The following is a 14,120-nucleotide window of genomic DNA, read 5'->3' on the forward strand; positions in this document are numbered from 1 at the left end:
AGGAGATGACTTCGCCATTTTGAACAGCCCAGCAGTATTCCATTATGTAGACACAGCACTTGTGTTTATTTTTTGAATTTACAAAATAAAAATATCAACACAACCACAGGATAAGAGGGGTACAATTTCACACAATTCCCGCCAACAGAGTTCCAAGTTTCATCTCCTCCATTAGAAGCTTCCTTATTCTTTACACTTCTGAGAGTATGGACCAAAATTCTTTATGGGGAGCAGAAGATGGGAGGTCTGGCTTCTGTATTTGCTTCTCCACTGGACATGGGTGTTGCCAGGTGGATCCACATCCCCGGCCTGTTTCTGTCTTTCCCTAGTGGGGCAGGACTCTGGGGAGGGGAGGCTCTAGGACACATTGGTGAAGTCATCTGCCCAAGAAAGTCAGGTTGGTGTCATGTTATCACCTGCAACTTGGTGGCTGAAAAAGCATTAAGATATAAAGTAGAACAAATTGTTTAATAGTCAGGAACCTAAAGGTTAGACTGTAGGACATGAGATTTGGGGGTCTCTGTTTTGGAAAAAGCTAGTAGGTCTATTTAGGTACATTCTAAGGGGCCCATGACTTTACTAAAAATGATGCCATAAAGTACCTAATCAAATTGTTTCTACTTAGACCTAGATACCCTCCTTGCCTACTTCCTATTTCACTTGCCTCAATCACCCCAAGGGTAATCTTGTAGTAAGGACTACAAAAACTGGATAAGGGCAAGAGACCAATGTACTTCAATGATGGCTCAATTACTTCAATAATTTTGGTTATTACACATGATAAGCTTAGACCTCTAATAGATCCCTCTCTCTACTGCCACTGGTCGTCTCCATTAGGGACAACGTAATGGACCCCTTTGTGGGCCCCTATAGGACCTCACCCTCATTGTGGGTCAAAAATAGTAGGGACTGCCCCATTCTTTGAAGGGAGGTTGGATCCATCAAAGAAGATGGATCCGGCAATGGGTGCAGCCTAAAATGTTCCTGGCCATGACCACAGAACGCGAGCTCAGACCTACAGGGATGCGGAGGTTATACAGGCTCCTGTGATGAATATGGGCCCCATATTCAGATCAGATCAATGGGGCTTACAGTTAATAATGTTTATATACTTGCTCATATTAGCAACTACTCTCTTCCCTGATCCAGCTTTCTAGTGCTATTTCCAACCCTGACACCATCTCCCCAGACTATACCTTTAGCCAACCTGCATGTTAGCTGTCCAGCTCAGGCAAATAAACCCAGAACTCTTATCTTTTTTTTTTCTTTTAAACATTTTTATTAGTGATTTAGTAATGATGAACAAGAAAACAAGGGCTGTTACAGACTTAGCTGCTCTGAACATATTTGCACATATGCTTTCTTCAGATCTCATTCATTCTAACTTATGTAGTCATGCTAATATCTCCATGTTTATCCACCCTTCCATCAAAATGGCTGTACCACTAAACTGACAATAGACCAACATGTTAACTGGTTTCCTTTTCCAGATTAGTACAGTCATCTTAATATAGTTTTTCAGAGAGAGCATTCATTTTACTTATTCAGATTAATAAAGTTTATGACAAGAGTTATATATATGTGGGGGGGGTGTCAGCCTGAGGTAGAAGGGCATGTTAAAGTAGAAAACTTTTTCTACTTTCTTGTGTCTTGTCACATGTAATTTGATGAGACCATTTCTTGAATTTAAATGCTTGGTATCTGCTTTCAGTAGAAGGTTCACAGGAGTAGGTTTGACTCATATTTTGTAATGAGAAAACTAAGCAAATCATTACTGAAGGATCTTTTTTAGAGGTACTCAGGGTTTGGGAAAAAGCCAATATTTAAGGTAGCTTGATTTCTTACATTTCTATTTTATTTAATTTTATTTATTTATGTTTACCAGAGTGTTGATAAACTCTGGTTTTATGGGGGTATGAGGGAGTAAACTGTCTGCATTATCATTCCACTATCTCACTGCCCAGAAGCTTAATTTTTACCAGTAGCAAAATCGCTAAATGTATGTTTTCAACTTGTCATCTAGTTATACTTCTTAAGACATAGTCACTTGGTTTTAGGATCATATACATTTTCCAAATGTATTTTTAGTAGTACGTCAGGAATTTTTTTTGTTCCATTTGAAGAACTGATATTTGTACAGGCTGAAAGTTTTCTATTTGGTAAAGCATTTATTAAAAACTTAACTGATCTTCATGAATTTTTTTCTGAAATTCATCTTCATGAATTTCAGACCTGAGGGGGGAAAATATGTCGTATCTCTTTCCTCCTTCCCTAGCCTTCCAGGACTGTCTCCCAGGATCATCCTCTGTAGGAGAGGCTGAGGGGTAGGAAGGACTTCTCTTTGATAAGGTTCCCAGGGGGCTTCCCTTAGACTCAGAGTGTGAATGATTGTGCTCATTGGTCTTTGGGAATTTACTTATCAGAGTTCAGGACTCTGTGTTATCTGAGTTTCTTGTAGTTCTTGGAAGTTAATGTGAGCTCTGAGATAAACCAGGGGGTAGCATATTCCGTTTCACAAAAAAAAAAAGCATGCTCAGAAGTTTAGGAATTGTCAAAAGGAAGACTGACTTTGAATCTCGATTTGCTAACCAAGAGTAACTGCGTAGCTTCTGTGTGCAGACGCGTGTTTACATTCTCTGTGTGTTTGTGTGTTGCCTGTGTGTTCATGTGCCAACTACTGCATGCATACACTGCCTCACCTTTTCTGCTCTTTGTCCTTTTATAGTTCTTATTCTAGCTATTATTCTAAAACTCCCCATTTTATCCTAGTCAGTTTCTCTTGGAAAGAAGGATAGTTGATTGTTACAAAGTAGTTCATGGCGTGCTTGCAGTTTTTCAAATGCTTATGCTTGGTATTCACTGCACAGGTTGATAGTATCTCCCAGGATGGGAAGCAGTGTTTGAGCATCTTTGTAGATCGCTTACCTCTCACTATGACCAAGGATGAGTTCTCAGTATTTGTCTTTTGTTCCTGAGTCTATAAGTGCCGTATGGTTGTCTCTTCTGTTCCTGTGTCTCTGTCATAACTTGCTATGTGTAATTCCTGCTCTGTTGCATTTGTAAGAAGCACAAAACAGCAAATATGTAGCAGAATTCTTTTTGAAAATATGAGTTTAATGCCTTCAAATATTTAGAAATGATATAATTTGAATTTTATAGTTTCAAAAGTAACTAACTTATACCTATCAACAATACTTTAACATAGTTGCTTAATTAAAGATGATATTTTCATCAAATGTGTATCCTGGAAGTAGATTAGTTCCTATGTGTAGGCTGGTAAGAGAAATCGCCTCCTCTTTTTATTCCAGGTTGCAGTTTTAGCTTGCACTGACTGCTGCGCAGTGGTTTCTTACAGGTGAATATGATTAAAACACCCACAGTACCTTAGAAAGTGGTACAGCTGAGATTTAATCAAGAATTTATATGGACTAGAATGTTGTCTCTCCAGGACAAATTAAAATGTGTGGAGCTAATGTTTCCCGTATAGGTGGTTCATGCTGAGTTGGCATATTCTTGGAAACTAGACCAAAACAATGGGCTGTTGACCAGGGATGACTTGTTTATGGGCATAGACACATTGGCAGCACATTGGTTTGCAAGGTGAAAACATGAAGAAGCTTATTTGGAGTTTTTATTTTTTAGAATATTTTATTGTTGCCTTTGTTGTTTTATTGTTGTAGTTATTACTGTTGTCATCATTGTTGGATAGGACAGAGAGAAATGGAGAGAGGAGGGGAATTCAGAGGGGGGGAGATAAAGACAGACACCTGCAGACCTGCTTCACCGCTTATGAAGTGACCCCCCCTGCAGGTGGGTTAGGGTTAGGGTTAGGGCTAGGGCTTAGTGCCTGCACAATGAATCCTTCACTCTGGCCTTTCCCCTCCCCTCCTTATTTATTTATTTATTTATTTATTTTCCCTCCAGGTTTACTGCTGGGGCTCAGTGCCTACACTAGTAATCCACTGCTCCTGCAGGCTATCTTTCCCCTTTGTTGCCCTTGTTGTTTATCATGTTATCATCATTATTATTATTGTCATTGCTGTTGTTGTATAGGACAGAGAGAAATGGAGAGAGGAAGGAAGACAGAGGGGGAAAGAAAGACAGGCACCTGCAGTCCTGCTTCACGGTTTATGAAGCGGCCCCCCTTCAGGTGGGGTTCCCGGGAAAGAAACCGGGATCTTCTATGCAGATTCTTGTACTTGGTGCCATGTGCACTTAACCTACTGTGCTACCGCCCTACTCCCCAACCCCCCCTGTTTTAAAAAAAAATTATAAGAGAAAGAAACAGAGGAAGAACGGAAGAGAAGAAAACAAGAGATCTATAGCAGTATGTGTGTGTATGTGTGTGTTTGAGAGTGAGACAGAGAGAGAAGGATAGAGGGGCAGATATAGAGAAAGAGACTCATAGCACTGCAGAGGGTGCTGGGGAGGTTTGGGGCCCTGTGTGTGGGTTCTTACACCTAGTATATGTGCTCTGCTAGGTCAGCCATCATCCACCAAAATTTTTGAAAAAGAGACGAGAGAACAAGAGCACCACTCGGAGAAGTGTGCTTTCAGGGATTGAACCTAGGACCTTGTGCTTGAGGGCCCAGCACTGCATCTTCTGCCCCAGCCCTCAAGCCACGATGTGAGTGTATACCAAAGTAAAAGCAGGGAAATGTCTCCTGGACATTTATTTCGATTTGTGCTAAGTATCATATACAACTGCAGGTCTTCACTTCTGCCCTCAGACTCGTTGCGAAGTCAAACCACCCCTCCTTTTCTGGTCTAATTGAGAAAGTGTTTCAAGATATGTTTGAAATCCTCAGATGTGTCTTGGGAGCTCTCTGACCTCAGATGCTGCAAACACTCTGCCGGAGAACAGTACAGGATCCTAAAGCTCCCTGCCTGTTTGCACCTCACAGATACTTTCACTTCTGCGTCATCAGCTGAATGATACCATTCCGACTAATGAGACCATCTGAAACCTCTGGGTAAAGTCCAGCATCTTCTTGATACCTTTTATTGTCCTCATGATGCAGAAAATACTAATTTCATGTAGCCAGTGGACATCAAGTAACTCGCTTACGTATGCTAAAGTTTCTCTAAATAGAAAACTTCTTTATATCTTTAGGTTGTAAACACCCTGGGGGGAAACCAGGTCTGTTTACAGTAAAAATTCCAGCCAAAGAAGACTGTCAGCATGCCATCCTTTCTTCTTCCCAAGTCCTCACTTTCAGAGAAGGTAAAATAACAGTGCACCTGGTCCATCTAGAGAGCCTTATGAACAAGCACACATTTGAGGGGAAAAATTCTAGAGTTTTCTGTGTAATTATATCAGCTCAGGTTCTGTCCGTTCTATTTTCAGAGAAGACCAGTGCAGTCTGTATCTTACTCTAGTTGGTTTCAGCTGTGATGTCCTGACACACATGTGTATTGGATTAGTTGTGAGGCTCAAATAAAACCTAAAGGTTAACAAGGAAGGTTGTTTGTTTGTTTGTTTGTTTTTGCGTCCAGGCTCAGTGCCTGCCTGCCTGCTCCATGAATCCACTGCTCCTGGAGACCATTTTTTCCCTTTTTGTTGCCCTTGTTGTTTATCTCTTATTGTTGTTGTTATTATTCTTATCACTGTCATTGTTGTTGGACAGGACAGAGAGAAATGGAGAGAAGAGGGGAAGACAGAGGGGGAGAGAAAGACAGACATCTGTAGACCTGCTTCACCACCTGTGAAGTGACCCCCCTGCAGGTGGAGAGCCGGGGGCTCAAACTGGGATCCTTACACCGGTCCTTGCACTTCAAGCCATCTGCGCTTAACCTGCTGTGCTACCATCAGGCCCTAGTTTTTTTTTTTTTTTTTTTTTTTTTTTTAAACAAACAGAGTTGAGTGCATGCACAGGCATTTCCCCCGGGATAGCCTTTAACTTGCCTTCAATTTGCTTTCTTGATGGGTAGGTTTACAAATAGATGGCAGGGAACTGCAAGTAATCCACCGATTGGCTTTTCACAAGAGTGTGGTACACTGGGGAACATCCTCCGTTGTGTGTGTGAGTCACTGCAGAAAAAATGCTTGAGAACCTCTTATCTGAACTAGAGCTCTAAAATGTAAAAATGCCCTGTGACTCCTACAAGGATTTCTCTATAGATAATAGTTGGATTTCTCACATTCTACTCTGTGTGTTGTTCAGAACAGCTTTTGCCCAAGTGTGCTCACATATTATGAGTGACACATCCCAGTGAATTTTACATGAACAATTTGGAGAGTTCACTAGCATTGAAGAGAAATATATCCCAAGTACATCAAACATCCGGCTGCACAACTTTGACTGTTTGGACATACTGCTAAGTGCTGGTAAACTTCTAAGGAAAGAAAGCAAAGGTTGCATCTTGTATAGATCTGAGTACAGGAAAGAGATTTGGGAAAGATTATGGTAAAGGCATTTTCCACACAGAATGAAACAGTGCTCCTGTGTTTGCTCACATGCTCATTCTGTTCTGTTTTGGAAGTTTCTGGTTAATTATCTTCTCTGTATAGACATGTGTGAGTGACCCCATCCATGGTTGTTACCTTCCTCACAGGAGTTAGAATGGGGCATGGAGCTAGGTGAAAATGGTCAGCCTTTATGAAATAGATTCTTGACCTGACAATCAGACTTTAGGAATTACTCACATTAAGTATTATCAGAGACATATCTGAGGGTTTTAGAATTCCTGTGGTGTGCCACAGGGCAGGCCTTGTTGGTGAGCCCTGGAGTTGGGGAATATAATAGAATAGTGGTTCCCATGTGCCTCTAGTTGGGGGTTCGTGGGGACTTTCTTTCTCCCTAGACAATATTGCTAGCTTCCTGTCTAGTCAATTCTGATATTCCTAGCCTATGACTCTGAATGAGTGTGGTGAAATACAGAGCACTTATTTTTCTTTCTGTGTGTGGAAATACAATTTGGAAAAAAGTTTGGAGGGGTAATCTTCCAAAACACAACTTTGTTCTCCTTTAATCTGCGCCCCTTTCACTTGTAGAACACTAGATTGATTTAAGAAAGGACAGAGAGTTTAAAAGAGATTAATTTTTTTTCTAGTCATTGTTAGGATTTCACTGCTTCAGGTGGACTTTTTTTTTCCCATATAGAGATGCAAAGAAAAGGGGCCAGATGGTGGCAAACTGGTTGAATGCACATTACCACGCACAAGGGCCCAGGTTCAATTCCCCAGTCCCCACCTGCAGGGGGGAAGCTTTGCAAGTGGTGAAGCAGTGCTGCAAGTGTCTCTCTGTCTCTCTCCCTCTATCACCCCGTACCCTCTTGCTATCTGGCTGTCTCTATCCAGTAAAGATAATGAAAGAGAGAGGGAGAGGCAAAGGGAGAGAGAGAGGGAGAGGGGGAGGGAGAGGGAAGAGAGAGGGGGAGAGGGAGAGAGAGAGAGATGGACAGGAAGAGATGGAGGGAGAGAGGGAATGATATCACAATGCCAAAGCTTTCCTCGATGAGATAGAAATCCTGGATTGTGTGCGTGGCCAATCCGGTCCCCTCCCAGGTTAGCTATTCTGCCGGACATTTAAAATTTTTATTTTCTATTTTTTTTAGAAAAATATTTATTTTCTATTTTTTTACTTACGTAAAACTGTTTGGAGAAATGAGGGAATATGGTATAGACAAGAGGAAAAATGGGCAGCAATCCACTCTTCCTTTAGAGTATACTGTGCATTATCTTTCTACCCAGAAAAGAAAGGCAGTTCAGTTTCTAGGACTTGACAAGCAGGGTTGGTGGGAGGGGAAGGGGACAGACATAGGGAAGTAGAGGGAAAACGGAAATATTGAGATTTCAACTCTCACCACTAGATGGCAGCAGGAGCACGCTCTTTAACAATTGTGCAGCCAGTAATCTGGAATGGTAGGTAGCTGACATGTAACTTTGGTATAGAGGAGTTCAAGTGTTTGGAAAGTGTATTATAAAATGCATGTGATATTACTATTACATTTTAGTCAGTAGTCACTTGGGGGAGTGTGGTTTTTAAAATATTTTTAAAAACTTATTTGATAGGACAGAGAGAAATTGGGAGAGAGAGAGAGAGAGTGAGAGAGAGAGAGAGAGGGACCTGCAGACCTGCTTCACTATTTATAAAGCTTCCCCTTGCAGGTGGGGATCAGGTGTTTGAACCCAGGTCCTTGCTTACAGTAAAATGTGCACTTAAGCTGGTGTGCCACTGCCCAGCCCCTGGGAGAATGTGTTTAAAAAGTCAAAGTAGGCAGGCAAAAGAACTCATCTGGACAGTGTGTCTGCTTTGCCAAGTCTGGTCCAGGTCCATAGCCAATCCACATTGCTTTGGAGAAGCTTCAGGCCTGTGGTGCACCTCTCTTTTTCCTCATCCACACCCTTCAACAAAAGTCAAACTGGAGGAATAAAAGTCAAAAAGTTAAGTATTGCTCTCTAGTGTTTGTCTTCAAGTCAAAACAACACGCATGGACTAGGGAGTCTTCTGAACATTGATTTTAGTCTGAGGGAAATTAAAAGAAAACAAAAACAACTCTGGAGTCACATTTTTTTTTCTGAAAGAAGAAAGCAGACTGGAAATGAATAGACTTAAAGAAAGAGTTTGTGTGTGAGCTGGGGTGCAGAGACATAGCTCACGAGGTCGGATGTATTTCTTTCCATGTGTGGGCTCAGGTTGGAGCCCCGGTGACATGCAGCAAGGGGCAAGCTCCAGCACCAGCTCCAGCTCCAGCTCCAGCTCCAGCTCCAGGACTGTGGTCTCTCTCTCTCTCTCTCTCTCTCTCTCTCTCTCTCTCTCTCTCTCCATATATATATCAGAATGAAAATTTGACCCAGGAACCCACATGTGTAACTTCCACATTGTAAAGAAAAAAAATATGTTAGGTTTGTTAATAAAGAAATGCTGGGGTTGGGTGGTAGTGCATTTGCTTAAGCACACATGTTATACAGTGCACAAGGACCTGGGTTTGAGCCCCTGGTCCCCACCTGCAGGGAGAAAGCTTTGCTAGTGGTGAAGCAGGGCTGCAGGTTTCTCTCTATCTCTCACCCTCACTACCCCCCCCCTCTGGATTTCTGACTGTCTCTATCCAATAAATAAAGATAAAACAGCACTGGGAGAAAAAGTTAATTATAAAAAGTTAGATAAGCTATTAGTTGAAACAATCGTTTTTATAGGTTGTTTGATCTTGAAAATTGTTATTCTAGAATTAAGTCAATTAGAATATTATGTGTTGTAGTCTGAAGTCTTTCTTAGAAAAAAGATATTTTAATGATCTAGTTAATAGAGACAAATAGGTTTCTGGCCTCCTGTAAAGATAAACTGCCTTTCAGTAATCTTAGGGTTAAAAGAAACTAAGGTAGTCTGTCTTTCCACAAAGGTATAGATTGTTGGTCCCACCTAATGGACTGTAAGTGTTTGAATCAATATCCCTTTGGGAAGAGCCATTTGGCCTTTCTGTACAAAGCTGTCTCCTTCAGTCCATGACCCCTGTCCTGTAACACATCCCTGGGGCCTGAGAGTGAAGTTGCTGATGGCATCCTTGGTGATTCCATTCAGGACTTTGCTTGCTTGGTCTGTCGCTGCAACCAAGAGTCCATGCCAAACTGAAATCATTCATGGGTACAAAGAAACCAGTGCAGAGTTCATACACTTACTTACTCAGCCTTCCCCCCTCCCTCTGAATTTGTCTTGGAGGATGCAGAGAGGAAATTTCTCCTCCCTCTTGGGTTCTCCTAGTGCAGACCAAGTATGAACATCAGGAAGGGACACAGGAGCCAAGAACAAATGTAATCACTTAGGGAAGGAGACTCTACATGGACAGAAGCCATCATGTCAGAGGGAGGCAAAACAAGGGTCTATGAAGAAGTATGAACTGAGCTCAAGTATAGGAGGCGGGGGTGGGAGTCCTGGGATTCAAACACAGAGGAGGAGCACTCCCAGAGCTAAAGGAGCAGAAGGTCTGTAACTGGGTGTTTGCCCCATCCTAGAAAGTGCTTTCTCCCTTAGAGAGAGAGAACTTATTTCTGGAGATGTCCCCCAAACTTGGAACACTCAATTTTCCACCTTCTGAGTTCTTCAGGGAGTTGTAAATGTTTCCTGCAGGCCCTTGATTGACTTTAGCTGAAAACCCTCACAGCCAAGTTCGGAAGGCCTAGTCTAGTCATCTTGTAGAAGTGTCTCCTCCAATCTTTCTCATCTTTTTACATCATTTACAACATTTCTTTGTTTTTTGAATACATTTGAAACTTTTTATATTATCTCAGCTTATTGGATAGAGACAGACAGAAATTAAGAGGGACTGGGGTGATAGAGAGGAAGAGAGACAGAGAGACACCTGCGGCCCTGTTTCATCCCTCACGAAGCTTTCCCCCATAGGTGGGGACCAGGGGCTTGAATGCCAATTCTTGTGCACTGTGACATGTATGCTCAACCAGGTGCTCTAACACCCGTCCCCTCTGTGATATCTTTAATTTTATTTTATCATTTTAATTGGGAGGGGTTTAATAGTTTAAAGCACATTTGACTATAAGAACACTTTCTCACTCCCCTTTATAGGTGTCTCAAAAGACTCATCTCCAACTTAATTTCATTTCCACCATCATACACAAGGGCCCCAAAGGTCCCCCCCAGACCCCTCCCTGGTCTCCTCCCCAGGATTCTTTGATTTGGTGCAATAGATAATTTTTGGGGTATCTCTCTCCCTCTCCGGCGGGGTGTCCTCCAGGGGAAAGGTAACGGGCTGGTTCTTTCTTGCTCACGACAGGGGTGACACGAAGTCAAAGACACCAGGGGACTCTTAGCGTGCCTAGAATCTGAGTCCTAGAATCCCAGAATCCTAGAGTCCGTTTATTAGCAAAGTGGACATGAGTTAAATAGAAAAGCAGTGGAGGTAATTATTACTGAAATATGTCAGAAATTACAGGTTTCTTAACAGTCAGCATGCCCCTAAGGTAGGGGGCTGGTATGACAGGAATTGATGAGATACAAGACAGTTATATTTTCCATGACACAAGCAACTTAATTATCCAAAGGAAGAAGCATAGGGATTAAACCTGTAGGGTGAGACAGAGAGAAGATGGATATCAAAAGGCCATATAGTTTGGAATTTCTCTTGTCTGGGGTCTGAGGTGTGTGATGAAGTGTGTGATAAGGTGTGTTCTTCTGTGATCAGAGGGTGACTTTGAATAAGTGAATCTGTGGCCATGTGGCCTGTGGTTAATGGAGGGAAGTACTGGGGTATCTGTGGGCCTGAGAGTCAAGAAGGAAAGAACCAAGTCTGAGTTTCCCCCCTTATGCTCACCTCGGTTGAGAGAGACTCACCAAGAGGGTATCTTCTCAGACCTCCATCCAAGGATGGGGGTGGTTCTCCCTAAGCTCTATCAGGCTCACACATGGTCCCAGCAGATAATACTCAGTCCAGATTTTACTTTGCGTTTTCCATATCTGCCTTTTTTTTTTTTTTGCAAGTTGTACCTATGAGTGAGATCATCCAGTATCTATCCTTTTATTTATACATTTAGACTTTGTATTATTTAAATAAATTGTTTTGAATAGAAACAGAGAAAAGTTGAGAGGAAAGGGAGAGAGGGAAGATGCTTTCCACACTGCTTTGCCAGTTGTGAAACTTCCCCCACACAGGTGGGGACGGGGGTCTCATACATTCAACCAAGTATACCACCACCCAGCCCCCTCATTCATTTCTTCTTAGCTGAGCTCACATAACACCATCCCTTCAAGCTCCACCTAAGATGAGGTGAAGGAGGCAGCTTCATTTTTTTTATTTTTTTATTTTTATATATTTTTATTATATTTAATTACTGGATAGACACAGCCAGACATTGAGAGGTAAATGGGTGATAGTGAGAGAGACAGAGAGATACCTGCAACACTACTTCACCACTTGCGCACTGTAACACGTGCGCTCAGCCAGGTGCACCACCACCCAGCCCCGGGAGTTCATCTTTAATAGCTGAATAGTATTTCACTGTGTATAAGTACCACTGCTTTCCTGGCCATTCATTTAAAATTGTCTATCTATGAAAAATGTTACTAGAGGTGTTACTTTTAATTTTTCCTAGGCTACGGCTGAAAGCTGCTACATGGTGTAGCAAGGAGGATGAAAGATAGGTCAGTTGGAAGGTCTAACTTGTTGTATGCAGACATCCACACATAGAAAAAAGGAGAAATAGCTTCTGTTTTCTCTGATCTCTGATTTGTCATCTCGACAGGGCAGATTCCTGAAGTCTAGCATAGGACTTAAAGCATCTTTCCTCAAACTCTCCTGCCTGCCTCGTTTCATTGATTGTCTCCAGGGCATCCTAGGGGATGCCTTTTAAAGACGAGACCACCTCTGTACTGCTGGGCTTCTCTGTATTAGAACCAGCAGAAGTTAAGATGCCTCTCTCGTGCGGTTCTGTGTATCTACTTAGCATGTAAAGATCTGAACACAGTTTTTGATGTTTAATATACATGACCACTCTGGGAGTCGGCGGTAGAGCAGCGGGTTAAAAGCATGTGGCACAAAGCGCAAGGACCGGCTTAAGGATCCCAATTCGAGCCCCCAGAGTCGCTTCACAGGCAGTGAAGCAGTTCTGCAGGTGTCTTTCTCTCCCCCTCTCTGTCTTCCCCTCCTCTCTCCATTTCTCTCTGTCCTATCCAACAATGAAGGACGGCATCAATAATAGATAGCAACAGTCATAACTACAACAACAATAAAAAGACAACAAGGGCAACAAAAAGGTAAAATAAAGAAATAAATAGAATAATATACACGATCACTCCAAGTTTCTGATTATAATCACGTTTTGGGCTGTGTCTACTTTCTGACCTACTGAGTCAGAGTCACACATGTGCAATTTCACTGCTCTTAGCAGCTTTTCCATTGAAGAAGTGGGGAGCAGAGAGAGAACCAGACAGAAAGAGGAGAGAGACAACAAAGTGCCTCAGCTCCCTCAGGAGCACCTTGCACCCCCTGATGGGGCTCCCCCTCTTTGGGCCTCACTCAGAAATGCAAGGACCCTACTCAGTAGCCTCTGTGACCTGACAAAGGCACTTTTCTACATTAAAGACAAACAAGATTCTGGAACAAAGTTAAACATGATCATAGCAATCATGCAGAAAGGTTTTTTTTTTTTTTTTTTACATATGAGAATGATACTCTTGAGATCTGTCTTTTTGAATTAAGGTTTGCATATCCTCTTCAGATTTGTAAGATCCGTATTCTATTCTGGACTATTATTATTATTATTATTTTAAACAAACTTGAATAAATCTCCCAAATTCCTGAAATGGGATTTATGAAAGTGGAGCTAAGTTAGTTTGCATATATTACTCTGAAATAACTGTTTTTTTAAAATGAATCACTATTATTTGTTTTTCTTTCATCAAAAATACATTTTTTATACTTTAGGGATTCTGACGAACTTGTTTCCACTTGGGAAAATAACAGATTCCAAGTCTCTCAGCTACTTTTTTTTTTCCTTTTAACTAGTGGGAAGATTTGGACATATATGGTATTAGAAATACTCAGTGGAACTTTCTTTTTATAGATAGTAAGCTCTAATAGTTTTTTCCTCTCTCTTTTTTTTTGACCATTGTTATGATATTGGATTAGATTTACTGAAAGTTAATTTTGCAGACATTCAGTTGGGTCAGAATCAAACATATTAAAGATAGTTCATCATGAAGTTGAAACCAAAAAGTGAAACTAGTTTTTATAGAGAAAGAAGTCTATTCTCAGAATTTTTGGCCCAGTTTTATAGAAGAAGGAATGATCTGTGAATTGAGAAAGTATCTTGACAGTTAAAACACATCTCTCTGAAGGTGAGTTTTCACATTTATAATATAGATTCATGATAGGTTCTTTCCAAAGACATTGCATACAAGAAATATTCCACATGTATTCATGGTGCATCAGGAAGGAGTGTAAGATGTTAAGTAAACATTGTAGCAAGTCTGTCATAAGGAAAGGCTTAACAACTTGAAATTAAAAAAAAAATCCTTTAGTTCTAGAGTTTACTTTAAAAAATCAACAAGTGCTTGCTTCGGCAGCACATATACTAAAATTGGAACGATACAGAGAAGATTAGCATGGCCCCTGCGCAAGGATGACACGCAAATTCGTGAAGCGTTCCATATTTTTTTTGTAAAGTTTAA

General features: G+C 41.4%; 1 protein-coding gene and 1 non-coding gene across 2 annotated transcripts in view; both read left to right on the forward strand.

Annotated features, from left to right (window-relative positions):
- PRKG1 (protein kinase cGMP-dependent 1) overlaps positions 1-14,120 on the forward strand; it is a 1,377,090-nt gene that overhangs the window by 6,590 nt on the left and 1,356,380 nt on the right. The gene's annotated exons all lie outside the window — the stretch shown is intronic.
- On the forward strand, positions 14,000-14,106 carry LOC132542664 (U6 spliceosomal RNA). Its single transcript, XR_009553632.1, has one exon. It is a non-coding gene; the product is annotated as a U6 spliceosomal RNA (small nuclear RNA).

Source organism: Erinaceus europaeus, chromosome 1, assembly GCF_950295315.1.
Source record: "Erinaceus europaeus chromosome 1, mEriEur2.1, whole genome shotgun sequence".
NCBI lineage: Eukaryota > Metazoa > Chordata > Mammalia > Eulipotyphla > Erinaceidae > Erinaceus > Erinaceus europaeus.